Below are 20011 nucleotides of genomic sequence, written 5' to 3' on the forward strand. Positions count from 1 at the left end.
TTTACTTTGTAAATGTAAATGTACTTTGTACTTAAGTACAAAAAGTAACAGCTTCAAAACATGAACATTTGTACTTTTCCTCAAGTAACATTTTAATGAAGGACTCTAACTTGTAGCAGAGTATTTCTACACTGTGATATTATTACTTTAAGTGTCCCGAGTATTTTCCCTCCACTGATGAGCAGCTAAACAGGCAGGATGAAGCTAACAGCTAACTGGCTAACGTACCTTAGCACGGGCTCGGTGTGTGTCAGCACCGTGTAGACTCACACTGTCCGTGTCCGTCCGAGGATTGAAAATGTTTGGGTTCTGGTTCATTAAAAGTCTCCGTGTGTGTCCCGAGACCAGCTGCTGGGGGAAGAGTCCAGGAGTTAGAGAGACTGTTGTCATAAAATCATCGGGGCTTTTACTGTGAAAGTCCCAGTGACTGGCCCCGCCCCCTGACTTCCTCTATCCTTATTTCATTGTCTAAGGTTGGACTTGGATATTGAGAACACGTGACAACCGTTTGAGTGACACCAAGTTACTCCAAGAAACTACAGCGTAAAAAGGCATTAAACAAAGTCTGTTTCACATATGAATAATGAATTGCACTTCATGCACGGACCGTTTAGAAGCCACAGGCTTTGAATCTTGTATTGCAGCTCTTAGAGCCAAATGGCTTAAAGGTTGTATGTCCCAGCCTCAATCAATATGGTCCCACATTCCCAGTAGTTGGTTTAATAAGGTTGGAGGGATTGATTTTCTGCTTAAATGTGATTTTGAGATCCCAAACATTCCTGTCAAATTATCTAATTTCCACAAACAGGCCCTTAATTTTGGCCGTCATGTTTTACAGTATTATAAAAGTACAGTGTTGTAAAACATGACGGCCAAGTGTTTAAACAATAATAAATGGAAAACGCACCTTCAGATCTCCCACCCTGCAACCCCCCCCCCATGTCTCCCAACGTTGTATGACACTTTGATCAAGTGAACAAATGTAATAGAACATTGTTAGAACATATTAGCACATGAGAACAATCATCAGAGGACGCTCATTCTGTTGCAGTTCAACACTATAAGCTGCGTCATTACGCAGCCTCCGAAATGAGACGTGACTTATGTCACTACATGTGTCTCTCTCGCCTCTGGAAAAGGTCTTTGTTCATAGCTCCCCTCAGTTCGGGGTCCCCCTATCGGCCTGGCGCACTTCCGTTGTGTTTTCTCTTCTGCAGGTGTTTTGGCCGTTGCAGCGCGTTTGCCCTTGTCGGCCACCGTACATAGGTGATCGCTGCAGGCCTAGAGGAGGGAAATTATTTGAAGTTGTGCAAAGTGTCCTTTTCATTTCTGGCCAACAGTGGTGCACTTTTTGTTAATTGTTTGTTATACTTTGAAATGCACATGTTCATACACTGATCGACCATAGCATTAAAATCCAACAGGGCTCACGTGGCTCTGACTGGTGTGACGCTACACAGTCCCATATGCAGCAAGACACAATGCACTGTAGGTTCTAAAGCCTTTCGATCACAGCCAGAGTGCTTGGCAGTTTGCTGTGTATAGGGCAGTGTAGCCACAGACTGGTCAGAGTCACGACATTAGACCCACCTGGTGGTTTTAATGTTGTGGTGAACTTATTTGGTAGTTGAAGAACAAACGTTACTGCTAAGGATGTAGAAAATGAGATGCAGTGTCACTTTCCACAGCAGGCAGTTTAGAAGGATCTGTTTAAAATCCAAGAGTTGTGCAACACTTTTCCCCCTATGTTTACTGTGCAATAAATGTTTTTGTTATATGACGGCCATGGAATGTTTTTCCCTCTCCATTTTATTAAATACACTAAAGGTATAGAGGATATTGAACTGAAATAGCAAACCAGATATTAATTAATTTCCAGGAACACACCAGAACAACTTTTCTCTGTTTTACATCAATGTACATTTTAAATGACAGGGTTTGATCATGTTGATTTGTCATAATGTGTCTTTTTAATTATTTTACATTTATTTTAGCTAAAATACAAATTCATCTAAACATTGACAAATCAAAATGACAACATTTTGTCTGAGATACTGTTAGTGTGACCTGAAAACGTCTCCATAGATGGACAAGTTGTTTTTCGTTGGCATTGTGGAAGGACTCTCACTCTTTGTGCTGAACCCATCGATGGCTAAAACATGGGTCACTCCAAACATTACAGGTTTTTCATTCTGGTCGAGGTGAAGCTTATGGCCCATATATTCAGCATGGTATGGTCTGGGGTTAAGGTTCAGAGCTCCCTTAAAAATAACAAGATTCATTCTAAAAAAAAAAAAAAAAAGTGAGCTACCAGTCTGAACATCTCACATAATTTGGACTTTTAGATTTCTCTTCATTTTATATGTTATGAATGTCCGGTTTATAGAGCTTGAAACAAGCTACACTTCCAATCAAATACTGCTGATAATCTCTACTGTACTGAATGATCAGTTATCAGTTTCAAGAAGCATATACTTCTGATACTTGCATGTGTTGCATTTTCTTGATCACATTTACTTTTAGTGCAGTATTTCTACAGTGTAGCCTATTGGCATGTTTCCTTACAGTTTATGAGCAGTTTTTGTACCACTGACTATTACAGGCATGACACATGAATTCAACACATTTGATGAAACATACTGTGTGTAAAGAAAGATGAGCAACATCACTTATTTGGCATCTTGCTCCATGATAAGGCTGATGCACATCCTTTAAAATGGACCCAATTGGTCCTTCTGCAGCATGTAGGCCTTTTGTGGACAGAGACCCCTTCATCATTTTGCAGCCACATGTTGGCCCCACCAGGAAGTGACTCATTAAATACTAAACAGTAGCTCTCAAAACCACATGTGGAATGTGAAGACACTGTGCTAATATCATTAACTAAGTAAGAAAGAATGAATGAATGAATGAATGAATGAATGAATGAATGAAGGGTGTCTCAGACAGTCAGAGGTGTCTTACCTCGTTTACAACTTTTGCCACCTCTAATTCCAAGTGTGTGTCAGACAGACGAGAACAACCTGGGGCGTTTTCAGCTCAAACTTTCCTGATAGTTCTTGTGAAAACCCTCTCGCTTCTCCACATTCCCGTGACAGATGTTCAGAGACAACTTCCGATGACAAGCCTTGTTTCTCCATTTCTAAAATGATGTCTGAGTAAACCTCTAAAGCCTTGACCTTCCACTACCAATCGGACCGGTGTTAGCTACGGGAGCCTGCAGGTGAGACGCCGAGTAACACGCGCCTCTCGGAAACAACTTCCGGTTTCTTGCGTAATCGTGATTCAATAACGATTCGTAGTAGCAGCATCCAGGTGAGAGTAGTAGCGCCAAGAAGATCACCACAAATGACAGAAGAAGAGATACTTCCGGTTTTAGAGAGGAAATACAGCTGTTTTTCCGTTTCAGCGCTGTAGAACTTTCTTTATTTAAAGTATAAATGAGGAAAGAAAATCAAGTCTGACTTTAAAAAGGTGTCTGACATTTTCATCACAGAATCAAAAAACTTTTTCATTTTCGTTTCTTTGTTTCTGTTTATAAAACCAAACTTCAAATAGCAAAAAGTTCACGGACCGTGAATCTTTTAGTCTTTGGATTTTCTGTCCAACAGCAGATATTAAAAAAATAAAAAACACTGGTTATTTGATTTTTGTTTGAAAATCCCAAAGTTAAAAAAATTGAAATCCAGCCCTTGTTCCGTTTTTGTCTCTTTGTTATTGTGGATTTTGTTTTGTTACATAGACAAAGGAAATCAAAGCAGCTGTTAAATTTCATTGATCCCCTTTAGACCCATGAAAAAAAGAAACGGCTTGTATTTCAATATTAGTTTTTGTCGACCAGAGCAATACGCCATTTTTCCAAACAATAAAAAAATAATAATAGAATAATAATAATGAATAATCAAATAAAACCTGTAGAAAACTGAACAGCACTTCCATTAACTTCACAGCTGAACTAAGGCTGATGAGAGCCAATGAGGACCCAGTAGCAGGACTAGCTGCGTTGTGGACTCTACTTCAAATGACTTTTCTTTCCCTGAAAGATGCGACAGAGTTTTTCCACAGTCATGTCTTCCTCCCTAAGACACACTCTTTGATTGGTTCCACTTTTTCTGTGTCATGTTGAGATAAAAAGGGAAACACTCTGCTGACATTTCTAAGATGATAAAAAGCTGTTTGACTGCTTTTCTTTCTATGAGACCAAACTTCAATCAGTCTATAATAACACCCAGACTGGAGACCCCTGTTTTTACTGCTGGACTCAGATTTCTCATTTTACTACTTATCATTTCTCGCTTTAGTTCAGGGCCCAGAAGGAAAATTTCACTTTGGTCTTTGTTTAACTTTAACTCATTGTTTGACTCAGAGCCCTGATCCCCTGTGGTCCTAAATCTAGTCCCCTCTAGTCCTAAACCCAGCCCCATCTCATCAATAATCTGGTCTGATCTAAATTTTCTAAATTGTGGTGAGCAACTAAAAGTTAGTCCCAGATTTCTGGTCTTTGTTTTTCCTCTAAAACTGGTTCTGACCTCAAACTAGGACTGGATCAGATTTCTAGTCCAAACCCAGATTAAAGTGATTCTCCACAGGTTTGATTCATTAACATGATCAAATGATAAAGATGGTTTTTCACTGATGAACCAAAACACTGTAGATGCTCACAGATGAAGTGAAACACTGATTCTCTCATAACGACACGTCCAACACAAAACACTGAAGCTTTAAATGATTCAACACAAGTTTTCACTTTCTCTGCAGTTCATGACCCCGCTCTGACCCCGAGACTCTGCTACCTCTGGATATGCAAGTTTCAGAATAATTAGAAACAGTGGAAAGTAAAAGTTTGGCTAATTGGGTTGGGAGGAAGTCCATCTGTTGAAGATCAAGTCCAACAACAAAGTGACCACATGCAAATTTAAGGAAAAAGGGCAGAAAATATCTTAGAATTACACTGATAACAACCCATGGACAGAATTTATAGCAGGTGGACAACAAGACGGAAAAGAAACCCAAGTCCAGGTTTAGTTCCAGTCTAACAACCGGCTCCAGTCCCAGATTGAAACATATGGCATCACTCTGTAGAGAGAAGCAGAGAGAGCAGAGGTCAGAAACCAGAGGTCACAGAGACTCACTTCATCAGCAACAGTCGTCTTCACATCAACTCAAACACATGATCACAACAAGCTTCTGGCTGATCTGATTGGCTGACTGTTGTCTCTCTCTCTGTCTTTCTGTCCAATCCTGAAGCCTGTCCCTGTTCTCCTCTCACAGCTTCACTGAGAAGGTTGGAGCTTTACAGGAAATCCTGGATCTTTGCTTTGATACTGACTGGGTTTAGTCCAGTCCTGCTGAAAGCACCATGGACTGACTCCAGCCCTCTACTGACCTCAGAATCTCCAGTCTACAGTCTGGACTCTCCACAAGATCACACAGCTGCTGCATATCTGGATCCTGGAGGTTGTTGTCACACAGCTCAAGGCGTCTCAGATGGGAGGGGTTGGACTTCAGAGCTGAGGCCAGATAACCACAGCTGGTCTTTGTCAAACTGCAGTTGTCCAAACTGAATAAAAAAGCAAATATGTGACGTTAGAAACCAAAGTTCCTCTTGAAAGTGTTGAATGTTTCAGAATGTGTTCAGAGCTGAAGAAGGTTTAGAAAGTAGAAGTTTAGAAAGTGGAAACTCCAAACAGCTGAAGCCAACAGGATGCAGGTTCAAAGCAGTCCCATCCAAAAAGGGACAAAGAGCTGTCATTAATATGAATGCCAACATGCTGCTGCTTCAATAAAGACGGAGTGACTTCAGCTCTGAAACTCTGCCAGCTCCACCTGTGGCTCCATCTATACAAACTCATGTTGTGCAGCCACATTTCTCTGAGAGGGAAAACAGCCTTTCCCATGAAGATCCTCAGTGTGGATCAGTCTAATATCAGCCTCATGTCTGCAGTTTAGTGTCAGCACAACTTTCACATCACATTCATCTCAGCACACAACCTAAACATGGGGTCAGACCTCACAGTCCTTAGTCTACAGTCTGGACTCTGCAGTCCACCACACAGCTGCTGCACTCCTGAATCCTGTAGGTTGTTGTCACCCAGGTCCAAGCGTCTCAGATGGGAGGGGTTGGACTTCAGAGCTGAGACCAGATAACCACAGCTGGTCTCTGACAACCTGCAGGTGTCCAACCTGAATAAAGAAGCAAAGATGTGACGTTAGAAACCAAAGTTCCTCTTGAAAGTGTTGAATGTTTCAGAATGTGTTCAGAGCTGAAGAAGGTTTAGAAAGTAGAAGTTTAGAAAGTGGAAACTCCAAACAGCTGAAGCCAACAGGATGCAGGTTCAAAGCAGTCCCATCCAAAAAGGGACAAAGAGCTGTCATTAATATGAATGCCAACATGCTGCTGCTTCAATAAAGACGGAGTGACTTCAGCTCTGAAACTCTGCCAGCTCCACCTGTGGCTCCATCTATACAAACTCATGTTGTGCAGCCACATTTCTCTGAGAGGGAAAACAGCCTTTCCCATGAAGATCCTCAGTGTGGATCAGTCTAATATCAGCCTCATGTCTGCAGTTTAGTGTCAGCACAACTTTCACATCACATTCATCTCAGCACACAACCTAAACATAGGGTCTGACCTCAGACCCTCCAGTCTACAGTCTGGACTCTGCAGTCCACCACACAGCTGCTGCACTCCTGGATCCTGCAGGTTGTTTCCACTCAGGTCCAGATGTCTCAGATGGGAGGGGTTGGACTTCAGAGCTGAGGCCAGATAACCACAGCTGGTCTCTGACAAACTGCAGAACCTCAACCTGAATAAAGAAGCAAAGATGTGACGTTAGAAACCAAAGTTCCTCTTGAAAGTGTTGAATGTTTCAGAATGTGTTCAGAGCTGAAGAAGGTTTAGAAAGTAGAAGTTTAGAAAGTGGAAACTCCAAACAGCTGAAGCCAACAGGATGCAGGTTCAAGCAGTCCCATCCAAAAAGGGACAAAGAGCTGTCATTAATATGAATGCCAACATGCTGCTGCTTCAATAAAGACGGAGTGACTTCAGCTCTGAAACTCTGCCAGCTCCACCTGTGGCTCCATCTATACAAACTCATGTTGTGCAGACACATTTCTCTGAGAGGGAAAACAGCCTTTCCCATGAAGATCCTCAGTGTGGATCAGTCTAATATCAGCCTCATGTCTGCAGTTTAGTGTCAGCACAACTTTCACATCACATTCACCTCAGCACACAACCTAAACATGGGGTCTGACCTCAGAGTCTCCAGTCTACAGTCTGGACTCTGCAGTCCACCACACAGATGCTGAAGTCCTGGATCCTGCAGGTTGTTGTTGTTCAGGTCCAGATATCTCAGACGGGAGGGGTTGGACTTCAGAGCTGAGGCCAGATAACCACAGCTGGTCTCTGACAACCTGCAGCCACTCAACCTGAATAAAGAAAAACACAGATAAAATCAATGATAATTGATCAGATGTGTCCTAATCAGTGACTTTGTCCTTCTGTTACTGTTGATCCTCAGAATATCAGTCTTCTAACAACCCCAGAACATTAGTGAAGCTGTTCCAGGATGGACTGCTGGGATCCTCTTCTTTTTTTTGAAGGCTTCATTTTGGTTTCTGGAACACAGAGTTTCTGGGAGTTTGCAAAAAGCTCTAATCTGGTCTCATCCAACATGTCTCTGGTGTCCTCTTCCAGGGAGCTGGGCTACAGAACGATGGGCCTTAACCTTCTTTAGAACATCAATATCAATGATCAAAGAAATATTTCTACTGCATCAAAGAAACTGGATCCATTTCCAACAAATATTAGTTCAGAGGATTTTCTGCTGACACATGTGACTCTTTAGACACAATGAGACCAACTTTCTGTGAGACTCAGTCATTTGGGACTAAAGACTGAATTTAGCCTCAGAAAAATCCAAAGACAGGAAAAGAAAATCAACTTCAATAGAAGTTATGTCTGTGCAAACACTGAGTTCAAACAATAATTCAACACTAAAGATCTACAATAGGAACAAACAGTCAGTGAACTGACCCCAGAATCTCCAGTCTACAGTCTGGACTCTGCAGTCCACCACACAGCTGCTGCACTCCTGGATCCTGCAGGTCATTTTTACCTAGCTCTAGTTCTCTCAGATGGGAGGGGTTGTACTTCAGAGCTGAGACCAGATAACCACAGCTGGTCTCTGACAACCTGCAGCCCCACAACCTGAATAAAGAATCAAAGATGTGACGTTAGAAACCAAAGTTCCTGCTTGAAAGTGTTGAATGTTTCAGAATGTGTTCAGAGCTGAAGAAGGTTTAGAAAGAAGAAGTTTACAAAGTGGAAACTCCAAACAGCTGAAGCCAACAGGATGCAGGTTCAAAGCAGTCCCATCCAAAAAGGGACACAGAACTGTCATTAATATGAATGCCAACATGCTGTTGCTTCAATAAAGACGGAGTGACTTCAGCTCTGAAACTCAGCACAACTTTCACATCACATTCATCTCAGTACACAACCTAAACATGGGGTCTGACCTCAGAGCCTCCAGTCTACAGTCTGGACTTTGCAGTCCACAACAGAGTTGCTCCACTCCTGGATCCTGCAGGTTGTTTTCTCTCAGGTCCAGTTCTCTCAGATGGGAGAAGTTGGACTTCAGAGCTGAGACCAGATAACCACAGCTGGTCTCTGACAAACTGCAGCTCCTCAACCTGAATAAAGAAAAAAATAAGGAGATCAGATCATTGATAATCAGATGTGTCCTAATCAATGAGCTTTTCTCTAAAATGAGTAGAGGGACTTTGTTATTGTTGATCATCAGAATTTTAGCCTTCTACAGACATCATCCAAATGGCAGCACAACATTTAGACACCTGTTCATGTCCACACTGGGTCAGAACCTGCTGCTGACCTCAGTACTTCTCTATGTGTGTGTGTGTGTGTGTGTGGACTTGGATGGACCAACACTGGGAAGACCAGTTGGACTTTTGGATCATGGCAGGAGGATCCTTTGAGGACATTTAAAAGAGCTTTTTGAGGTTATTAGTTCAGAGGATTTTCTGCTGACACATGTGACTCTTTAGACACAATGAGACCAACTTTCTGTGAGACTCAGTCATTTGGGACTAAAGACTGAATTTAGCCTCAGAAAAATCCAAAGACAGGAAAAGAAAATCAACTTCAATAGAAGTTATGTCTGTGCAAACACTGAGTTCAAACAATAATTCAACACTAAAGATCTACAATAGGAACAAACAGTCAGTGAACTGACCTCAGAGTCTGCAGTCTACAGTCTGGACTCTGCAGTCCACCACACAGCTGCTGCACTCCTGGATCCTGCAGGTTGTTCTCACTCAGGTCCAGGTGTCTCAGATGGGAGGGGATGGACTTCAGAGCTGAGACCAGATAACCACAGCTGGTCTGTGACAAACTGCAGCGAATCAACCTGAATAAAGACCCAAAGATGGAGATCAGATCATTGATAATCAGATGTGTCCTAATCAATGAGCTTTTCTCTAAAATGAGTAGAGGGACTTTGTCCTTCTGTTATTGTGGATCATCAGAATGTCAGCCTTCTACAGACATCATCCAAATGGCAGCATAACATTCAGACACCTGTACATGTTCACACTGGCCATGGGTTTTGACTGTCAGGTCAGTTTTGGATTCAGAAATCAATTCAACAGAATCCTCAGATTCAATAAGCACCAAATATAACAAATGTCTCATCAAAAAATGTTCCTGTCCGGATAATTTTTCTGTTCAGAGATTAATGTAGACAACAGTGGGCTAACGTGAGCAGTTTCTCCTTCCTGTCTCTGGTTAAAATTTACAGCAGCAGTAGATGATGATCTCAACTCTACATTATTAATGTTCACTGTGGAACAGCAGCAGTCAAACTTCAGTCTGCTGCTTAATGAGCTCTCTCCAAGCTGCTGAGTGGACTCTGCCAAAGACTGTTTGTTAGACTGTTTGTTCTGTCACATGTCTCTACAAATGCAAGTGAACTGGGTTTCTGTACTTTATCAGAGTGGAGACTCTTCTCTAGAGAAATGATCAGCTGATCAATAAGTCCAGCTGTACTTTTGCTGATCAGATCAATATGAATCTCCATTTTGGGAATGAGGAGCTCTGTTATTTGGATCAAGTCATTCGTGGAGAATCAGGTGTAAAAGTCACAGTGGCCCAACAATCAATATCAACCTGATAGCTAATGTTCAGGTCAGAGCTACAGGTGGTCAACATTAATGCTTGATGCTGCTTCATTCATGGTGATGTTTGTTCATTTAGCAGCTGCCACTAAAAACTGGAGATTCTGGACTTCACCCTCAACAACAGCTGGTCTCAGATCAGAACTGACTCCTGGACATGGGAGTCCTTTTTAGCCAAACCTCTTCAAATGGACTGACTGGGCCCAAACCACGGGACAGTTTCTACAGTTTGTGTAGAAAACAAGAGTTCAGTAACTGGGAGAAATCCAAATTGAAGACAGCTCAGTGAAATGAAGTGAAACTGAAGGAATCATTCTTAGTCTGCTGAGATTAGAAGAACAATGAAAACACTGAATGGAACAACCAACTAAGATCTACAATAGTAACAGTCAGTGATCTGACCTCAGAGTCTCCAGTCTACAGTGTGGACTCTGCAGTCCACCACACAGCTGCTGCACTCCTGAATCCTGCAGGTCATTGTTCCAGCCCAAGTTCAATTCTGTCAGATGGGAGGGGTTGGACTTCAAAGCTGAGACCACGACTTCACAGTGAGTCTCTGAGAGTCCAGATTTAACAAGTCTGTGAGGACACATATATTAGAAAAGCTGTTATTATGACAGAGACAATATATTGAGTTGAATCACTTGATGTCAAACAGGGACATGTCCTGTTGTGTCTTCACATCAGTGGTTCAGCTGATCTTCTCTCAGTGGGTTGGACATGAAATAAGAATTCTTCTCACTCTCTGTCACACTGCACACGCTTCATCTTTGTTCTGCTTTCATCTTGGACAGGAAGCAGAGAAAACTCAGTTCCTTTGGAACTTCCACAACAGGCCTGTCCCTGTTTATTCCAATGTTGGACATTTGTCCACATGTGGCAGAAAAACATCAGTGTGTGAAGAGAAACAGAAGAAAAATGTGTCCCATGGAAAAACCATTGGAAAGAAAAAGAAGAACTGTGTTCATTCACTGGACAGAGAGAAAAAAACAACAGGAACATCTGCAGCTTTTGGACTGACACCATTTGGAACAGCTCAAGAACATCTGGGACAAAATCCAGCTGCTGTCATTCTCACAATAAACAAGAGGAACATTATGGTGATGATCACATCTGGACTTACACAGCCTTTATGCAGTTCCTCACAGCTGGAATCAGTCTCTGTCGACCCTGGACTGATGTGTTGTACTTACTCAGGTCCAACTCATCCAGAACCTCCTCTGACATCTGCAGCATGTAGGCCAGAGCTGAGCACTGGATCTCAGAGAATCTCTTCTCTGATCTCTTCTTTGACTTAAGAAACTTTTGGATCTCCTGATGGACTGAGTGGTCGTTCAGCTCCATCAGACAGTGGAAGATGTTGATGCTCCTGTCAGGAGAGATATCATCTCTGTTCATCTCCTTCAGGTTGTTGATGGCTCTCTGGATTGTTTCTGGACTGGTCTGTTCTGTCTGACCCAGCAGGCCTCCTAAGACTCTCTGGTTGGACTCCAGACAGAGGCCATGAAGGAAGCGGACAAACAGGTCCAGGTGGCCACTTTTACTTTTCAGGGATTTCTCCATGACTCTCAACAGGAAGTCATTTAGGGTTTGTGCTAAGAACTTCTCCAGTACCTGTGTCTTCCTGTCGGTGTAACAGTGGACCATGTAGACTGCAGCCAGAAACTCCTGAACACTCAGATGAACAAAGTAGTAGACTGATTTCTGGAAGATCACACTCTCTCTTTTGAAGATCTCTGTACAGACTCCTGAGTACACCGAGGCCTTTGGGACATCCATACCACACTGCTCCAGGTCTTCTTGGTAGAACAGGATGTTTCCTTCCTCCAGATGTTCAAATGCCAGCCTCCCCAGCTTCAGAAGAACTTCCCCGTCAGCCTCCGTCAGCTGCCGTGGACTCGTCTCATGTCCCTCATGGTACTTGTGCTTCTTCCTGTTTGTCTGAACCAGCAGGAAGTGTGAGTACAGGTCAGTCAGGGTCTTGGGAAGCTCTCCTCTCTGCTCTGTGGTCAACATGTGCTCCAGAACTGTAGCAGTGATCCAGCAGAAGACTGGGATTTGACACATGATATGGAGGCTCCTGGATGCCTTGATGTGTGAGATGATTCTGCTGGACAGCTCTTCATCCTTGGATCTTCTCCTGAAGTACTCGTCCTTCTGGGCGTCAGTGAAGCCTCGGACTTCTGTCAGCCTGTCCACACACGTGGGAGGGATCCGATTGGCCGCCGCGGGTCGGGAAGTGATCCAGACCAGAGCCAAGGGAAGCAGATTCCCCTGGATGAGGTTTGTCAGCAGCTCATTGACCGAGGCCTCCTGTGTGACATCAGACACCACCTTCCTGTTGTTGAAATCCAGTGAAAGTCTGCTTTCATCCAGGCCGTCAAAGATGAACAGAACTTTACAGACAGCCAGCTGCTCTGCTGTGACCTTCTGTAATGTTGGATGGAAAACATGGAGCAGCCTGAGAAGACTGATCTGCTCACCTTTGATCAGGTTCAGCTCCCTGAACGAAAGCAGGACCAGCAGACTGACGTCTTGGTTTTCTGAGCCCTCTGCCCACTCCAGACTGAACTTCTGCACTGAGAAGGTTTTTCCAACACCAGCGACGCCGTTAGTCAGAACCACTCTGATGGGTCTATCTTTGTCATACAAACCTTGCTTGTCTGCCTGTTTTTCTTTCTTAGGTAAGATTTTAAAGATGTCATGACATTTAATTGGGGTGTCATGGTGGATCTTGTCTTTCTCCTCCTTATCTTCGTTTTTTATCTTCATTATCTTGGAAGTGTTCTCCAGCTGCCAGACCTCATGTTGGGTATTAACCTCTTCACTCAGTCCCTCTGTGATGTAGAGCTCAGTGTAGATCCTGTTGAGGAGGGTTCCACTTCCTGTTGGATCAGGTCCTTCAGTCACACGTTCACATCTCGTCCTCAGACTGGTCTTATGTTGATCTAAAACATCCTGCAGACCAGAGTCCACTGGAAGACAAGAAAAAGGGTCCAATCAAACAGACATTTGTGTGACACAGAATCTCGATTGTGAAGGACCAACTCAAATGTAGAACAGTCAGTGGGTCCTACTGGTTCTGGGTCTTTCTCCACACTGGGGACAGGGACAGTCTCCAGGTGAACCAGACTGGTCCCAGTATGAGGTGATGCACCGTCTGCAGAACCAGTGTCCACAGCTGGTAGAGACTGGATCCTTCAGGACGTCCTGACACAAAGCACAGCTGGACAGCCGCTGCTCCTCAGAGACCTGAGTCCTGGTCCTGTCCCTGTGGACATGAAGCAAACTGGGATTAGTTGAGGTGGAGACATGTTGAGTGAGGAAACTTTCTTATTGTTTGACTGGATAGAAGCTGGAAACTCCCAGCTGTCTCCCAGCTGGCTTTAAATCAGTTTTCCTCCACAGCTGAACTGGCTGATCATGAAGTTTGGAATCTGATCAACATTCAACACTGAGTTTGTCAGTTTGCAAAGGTTTGCAGCTCAACATCAAGATGATCCAGTGAGATGTTCATTGAGGGAAAGAAAGAAGAGAGAAGAAGAGAAATGTGGTGAGAAACAGAAAAAGTGATAAGACAGAAACATTTCCATGTGACAGCAGAAATAAAGTCATCAAACAATGAGACTCCTCAGTCTGAACAAAGGAGATGGAATCATTTTACTAACTCAATGAAAAAGAACCAACTTCCTTTTCCAAAGTGCATCAATGACACCACGTCTGGAAGTGGATCAATCCCTTCAAAGCTGCACAATAACAGCAGGAAACTGAAGGAGAACTGCATGTTGGAGTTTTTTGGAAGGGTTTCAACCACTGCATTCCTGATGCAACAGCAGCACCAGGGGACTGCAAACATAATGCTGGGAACAACTAGGATGTTTTCAGTCACTACCACTGTAGACACAGGCTGAGCTCTATTTAGAACAGCCAGAGGCCTGAGCTGCTCCACATGTGGAAAGATGTGTTTCTCTTTCCTCAACTGCTTTAGTTTGACTTAGTCTCATTATTATGTGTGTGTGTGTTGTCAATCTTTAAGCTGCTTGACTTCATTTTCTCTGAGTAGAACCTCAGAGCAGGTCTTTAGGTAAAAGGACAAACACAATGTGATTCTCACTTTAGAAAAACGCTGCTGCAAATCCTTAATAAGTATCTACCCAGGGCTCTTGCTTTGACAAATTCTGAATTACATTTTTCACACAGACTCATCTTCAGCTCTGTTTACACTATAAACAGGCTCTTACTCTGAGTCTGAGGGTCCAGGTTCAGGACTGAAGTCTGGAGGAGGAGGCTTGGACTGGTCCCTCTTCATGGACAGACAGCTGGATCCTGCAGACCCTGCTCTCTTTCTGGGGTACCCCCCCCTGCAAACACAAACAGTTAATGTGCTGGATGTAAATGTCCATAAACTTTGAGTAGTGCACTGTGTCCATTCCACATGTCCATGGACTGACAGAGACATTTGGACCATGGATTCATCTTCAGCTCAGTTTAAACTAGAAACTGTCTCTTACCCTGAGTCTGAGGGTCCAGGTTCAGGACTGAAGTTTGGAGGATCAGGTTTGGACCAGTCACTCTTCTTAGGCAGACAGCTGGATCCTGGAGACCCTGGTCTCTTTTTCTTTTTGGGGTACCCACCTCTGCAAGCACAAACAGTTAATCTGCTGGATGTAAATGTCCATACATGATGGACATTTACAGATAACCATGGCACCATTTGAAGGGCAGCTTGTTGCAGCAGCTCCTCAAAATTTCCTTAATTTTGTCTATTTCTTCCTTGTTTTGAAAAACATGTCACAGCATCAACCAAACAGGCTCCTGACTATTATTCTGTTTATTCAGGTTGACTCAGAAACTATTTTGGCCAAGGTCCATTTTATTTATGTACAGTACATGTGAAAAGTATTGACAGTACTTCACTTTTTCCACATTTCATGTTACAGCCTTATTCTTAAATGGATTAAATTATCTTCAAAATTCTACAAACAATTTCCTCCCATAATGACAACATGAAAGACGTTTGTTTGAAATCTTTGCAAATTTATTAAAAATGAAAAACGAAAAACTCACATACTTGAGCTGCCTAAAAAAACAGTTCCTTGTGGTCATGCTGACCCCTGTGATGCTGTTTGCTGGTAAGTGAATTCACTTCCTGTTGCAAGCATGTTGTGCTGTATAGGTCGTCTACAGATTAGCAACAGACTAGCTTTAGTCTAACACACCTAAAAACCAACTAAACTCTAAACAATTCATTAACTGCTACATTCCGGTACTAGTCAAGTACCTTTCTATTTTCACTGGTATTTATTGCTATTCCCAGACATGGGCTTACCAGTTAGCTTAGCTAGCTAGTAACATGGTGTGGGAATGCAGACACACTCTGTGACTAGTATTGCAGTATAGTGTAATCCTATATGTTTAGACACGTGACAGGGTCACCGCTCTTCACTATGTCTTTACTATGAGGGAAGGTAAAGGGAATAACAACTCCATATATGGTAATGGTCCGAATTCCTTTTGTGGAAAAGTACTGCCATGTAGGGCGGTGACCAAGGTACAAGGTATATACATTCTATAGATTTCGTCTAGACCTCAGATCTCTCCGTGTGTCCCATGAGGGTTGATCTCCAGAGCGCTCTGTATAGTTTGAATAAAACCTATAATCAGCTGAACCACCCAGCCGCCTCTGTGTACTTCCTCATCAACGGACCTGTGTAAAACGTGAGTATTCAACAATGGCTTCTCCCTCTCTCTCTCTCTCTCTCTCTCTTTCTCTTTCCTGCTCGGTGCCACATGTTTAGTTATTCCTCTGCCTCCTTTAGTGATAATAATACCTGTAATAAGGTTCTGCTACCTTTGGAGGCGAGGATCACTGATTTGGAAGCTTTTGAACAAAAGGTTAGGTTTAATCACGGGCCCGGAGAGGACGTCCTCTCTACCACACCAGGCTGACAAAAAGTCACAGCTCTGTTGAGCCCAGGATACATCTTCAGGAAATCAGTGCATTACAAACCAAGATTCTTGCTCTGGAATATGAAAAAGATATTAAGGACATGCTCCTGTTCAGACCCAGTGGTCAGTAATAAATGTTATGTCGACCATCAGAGTGAAGCCACCTGGAATAAACTTGGTGCCAAAGCGTCACAGGATTAGAAAGAAGAATGGTGGCACCCCAGGAGCATATGTAGGATCATCAAACATACAGCTCAGAAACAGGTTTCAACCACTGTCTGGTCTAAATTCTGATGAGCAACAAATGTCTGCTGTGACTGAGAAACAAGCACAAAAAGTCCTAATTGAATGACAAATGGAGCCATGGAGACAGTCAGAGAGACAGAGACAAAGACTCTGGTCCAGATGTGAAGGACAGAGATGTCCTGCTGCTGTCAGTGACATGAACAGCAGAATTATTACATGCAGCTACCCAAGTGCCATGGTCACTGATACAGCAGCTCTCCTCCCCCCGGTCATCTCAAAACACCATGGAGTCAAACAGCTAATCCTTCATGTGGGTGCAGTGGACACCAGAAAGGGAGAATCAGAGGTTTTAAAACAGGACTTTTCTAAATTATTAGAGAAACTTGACAAACTGAAAATCCGGTCATTTGTCAGTGGACCTCTCCCAAACATCGACAGGAGGATTAATAAACTCAGTCGGCTGCTTGTATTGAACACATGGCTGTCCAAGGCCTGTGAGATAAGAGGAGCGCACTTCATTGATAACTGCAACCTGTTCAAGGGAAAGGGTCCACACCTGAGCAGGAGTGGAGTGAGACGGATAACCTCCTCCACTCTCTGAGGCACCAGACTGGGTCTGGACGGTCGTCTGAACAGCCAAAGGCTCCTCTGAGAGAAAAGAGGAGTGAAGAAAGCACTCATACCTCACCAGCAACGGACCCCTCATCAGCCAAGGATCCCCCCTGGTGGAATCAGGAATTAAAATGGTGCCCATTGGTCATTTACAGAGTTTTCATCATTTGAGGATGGATCTTCTCAAATGGAGCTAAAATCATCTACCTCTGTTCTCTACATCATCATTTCCAAACCTGCCCAATGTTGTCAAGACGTTATTGATGATTTTACTGAGATGGTTTCAGTCGTCTTCACAGAGTTGGACTCTTCAGTTATTACAGCTGATTCTAATGTTCACGTTTCATAAGGCCTGTGACAGAAACGCCAAAGAACTTTCTGCTGTCCTCGAAATCTATGGCCTTAGTCAGCATGTTAGTGATGTTGCTTTGGCTGATCATTGTTGATTTGTCTATAATTCCCAAAGATACAGCCACCACTTTCTCTCATGTTGAAGATTTGTTGACTTCATATATTTCAAATGTTCTAAATGTCCTGGATGTGACTGTTCCTGTTAAAGGTAAAGTGATCAGGAACAGGAAGAAATTACTAAATCAAAGCATCAGGTTCATTATGACATTTATAAGCAGATGTTGTGTGTGTTCAATGAAACTCTACGTAGAAAGAGAGAAACATATTTTTCTGAACTCATCAACAACAGCAGGAACAAGTCACGTGTCCTGTTTGCTACAGTGAGTAGATGAACAAACCCTCCGTCTCCATTGTCATCAGAACTAATGTCAACATCTAAATCAATGAGTTTACTTTATTTTTAATGACAAGGTTCAGGGTATTAAACAAGCAATAAACTGCCCAACACAGATCCCAACTCTGCAGCCATCCAGGAGACACTTGGTAGAACTGACACATTTTACACCTGTCAATGACAAAACAGTTGAAGAGACCATCTCCAGTCTGAGTCCATCCACCTGCTGCCTCCATGTTTGAACCACTAGATTTCTGAAACTGCCCCAAAATATAAGTCCAAGACCAGAACTCAGAATTCACATGACAGAAATCAGCACTAAGCAGTTTGTTACCACAACTCACTCATTTACAACCTACAACAACCTTATTTCTGTCACACAAAAATATAATTCATCTACAAAATAATATAAACAAGGCAACTGTAAAAGGTGAACACATGGTTAAAATATAACAGAATATTTTCAAATATAAATAAAACAAATTTTATTTTGTTCTGTACAAATAGAAATCAATATGGTGTAATACATATCCAAGTTATCTGGAGAAATTACAAAAAGTCTTACGTGTCATATCATGGACTAAGATAAATGCCCCCTCTGACCTTCTTTTTTATGAAAGTAACCTATTGAAACTTACTGAGACCAATATTTCCCACAATGCTTGAAGTACAATGTAATTTATGAACTCAATGTACTATCTACTATACAGTGGGTACGGAAAGTATTCAGACCCCTTTAAATTTTTCACTCTTTGTGTCATTGCAGCCTTTTGCCAAAATCCAAAAAGTTCATTTTATTTCTCATTAATGTACACTCAGCACCCCATCTTGACAGAAAAAAACAGAAATGTAGAAATTTTTGCAAATTTATTAAAAAAGAAAAACTGAAATATCACATGGTCATAAGTATTCAGACCCTTTGCAGTGACACTCATATTTCACTCACATGCTGTCCATTTCTTCTGATCGTCCTTGAGATGGTTCTGCTCCTTCATTGGAGTCCAGCTGTGTTTAATTAAACTGATTGGACTTGATTAGGAAAGGCACACACCTGTCTATATAAGACCTTACAGCTCACAGTGCATGTCAGAGCAAATGAGAATCATGAGGTCGAAGGAACTGCCCAAGGAGCTCAGAGACAGAATTGTGGCAAGGCACAGATCTGGCCAAGGTTACAAAAGAATTTCTGCAGCACTCAAGGTTCCTAAGAGCACAGTGGCCTCCATAATCCTCAAATGGAAAAAGTTTGGGACGACCAGAACTCTTCCTAGACCTGGCCGTCCAGCCAAACTGAGCAATCGTGGGAGAAGAGCCTTGGTGAGAGAGGTAAAGAAGAACCCAAAGCTCACTGTGGCCGAGCTCCAGAGATGCAGTAGGGAGATGGGAGAAAGTTCCACAAAGTCAACTATCACTGCAGCCCTCCACCAGTCGGGGCTTTATGGCAGAGTGGCCCGACGGAAGCCTCTCCTCAGTGCAAGACACATGAAAGCCTGCATAGAGTTTGCCAAAAAACACATGAAGGACTCCCAGACTATGAGAAATAAGATTCTCTGGTCTGATGAGACCAAGATTGAACTTTTTGGCGTTAATTCTAAGCGGTATGTGTGGAGAAAACCAGGCACTGCTCATCACCTGCCCAATACAATCCCTACAGTGAAACATGGTGGTGGGAGCATCATGTTGTGGGGGTGTTTTTCAGCTGCAGGGACAGGACGACTGGTTGTAATTGAAGGAAAGATGAATGCGGCCAAGTACAGAGATATCCTGGAAGAAAACCTCTTCCAGAGTGCTCAGGACCTCAGACTGGGCCCCCAAATCCTGTTTTGTCAGATCATTCTTTAATAACTTTAGAATTTAAAATGATGGATCATGCAGCGTCTGGAAGAAAATTCCACTACAGCAGATGTTTATCCGACAACGCTGTTAATAAATTTAAGAAAATGATTCCATCTTTATTTGCATCTATGCCAAGTATAAACATAGTGGAGGGCAGCTGCCTTAATCCTACTCCCTACCAAATTGATCATGTTGTTGACAGCGCTGTGACCTCACTGCGTGAAACGCTTGATTCTGTAGCCCCTCTGAAAAAGAAGTTAGTGATTCAGAGAAGACTAGCCCCATGGTATAATTTACATATTCGTACCTTAAAGCAGGCATCACGAAGGCTGGAAAGGAAGTGGTGTTCCACAAACTTAGAGGAAATTTTTCTAGCCTGGAAAAACAGTCTACTAACATCTAAAAAAGCTCTCTGTAAAGCCAGAACTG

The 20011-nt window shown here is 42.8% G+C and overlaps 1 protein-coding gene, 1 long non-coding RNA gene and 1 pseudogene across 2 annotated transcripts in view; 1 reads left to right on the plus strand and 2 right to left on the minus strand.

Annotated features, from left to right (window-relative positions):
- The window catches only part of LOC113121849 (uncharacterized), a 1077549-nt gene that overhangs the window by 153875 nt on the left and 903663 nt on the right, over window positions 1–20011 (plus strand).
- LOC113121924 (uncharacterized) overlaps window positions 1–20011 on the minus strand; it is a 308641-nt gene that overhangs the window by 19038 nt on the left and 269592 nt on the right. The window lies entirely within an intron of this gene.
- The window catches only part of LOC113121854 (uncharacterized), a 957344-nt pseudogene continuing 948646 nt past the window's right edge, over window positions 11314–20011 (minus strand).

Source organism: Mastacembelus armatus, chromosome 20 (genome assembly GCF_900324485.2).
Source record: "Mastacembelus armatus chromosome 20, fMasArm1.2, whole genome shotgun sequence".
Lineage (NCBI taxonomy): Eukaryota > Metazoa > Chordata > Actinopteri > Synbranchiformes > Mastacembelidae > Mastacembelus > Mastacembelus armatus.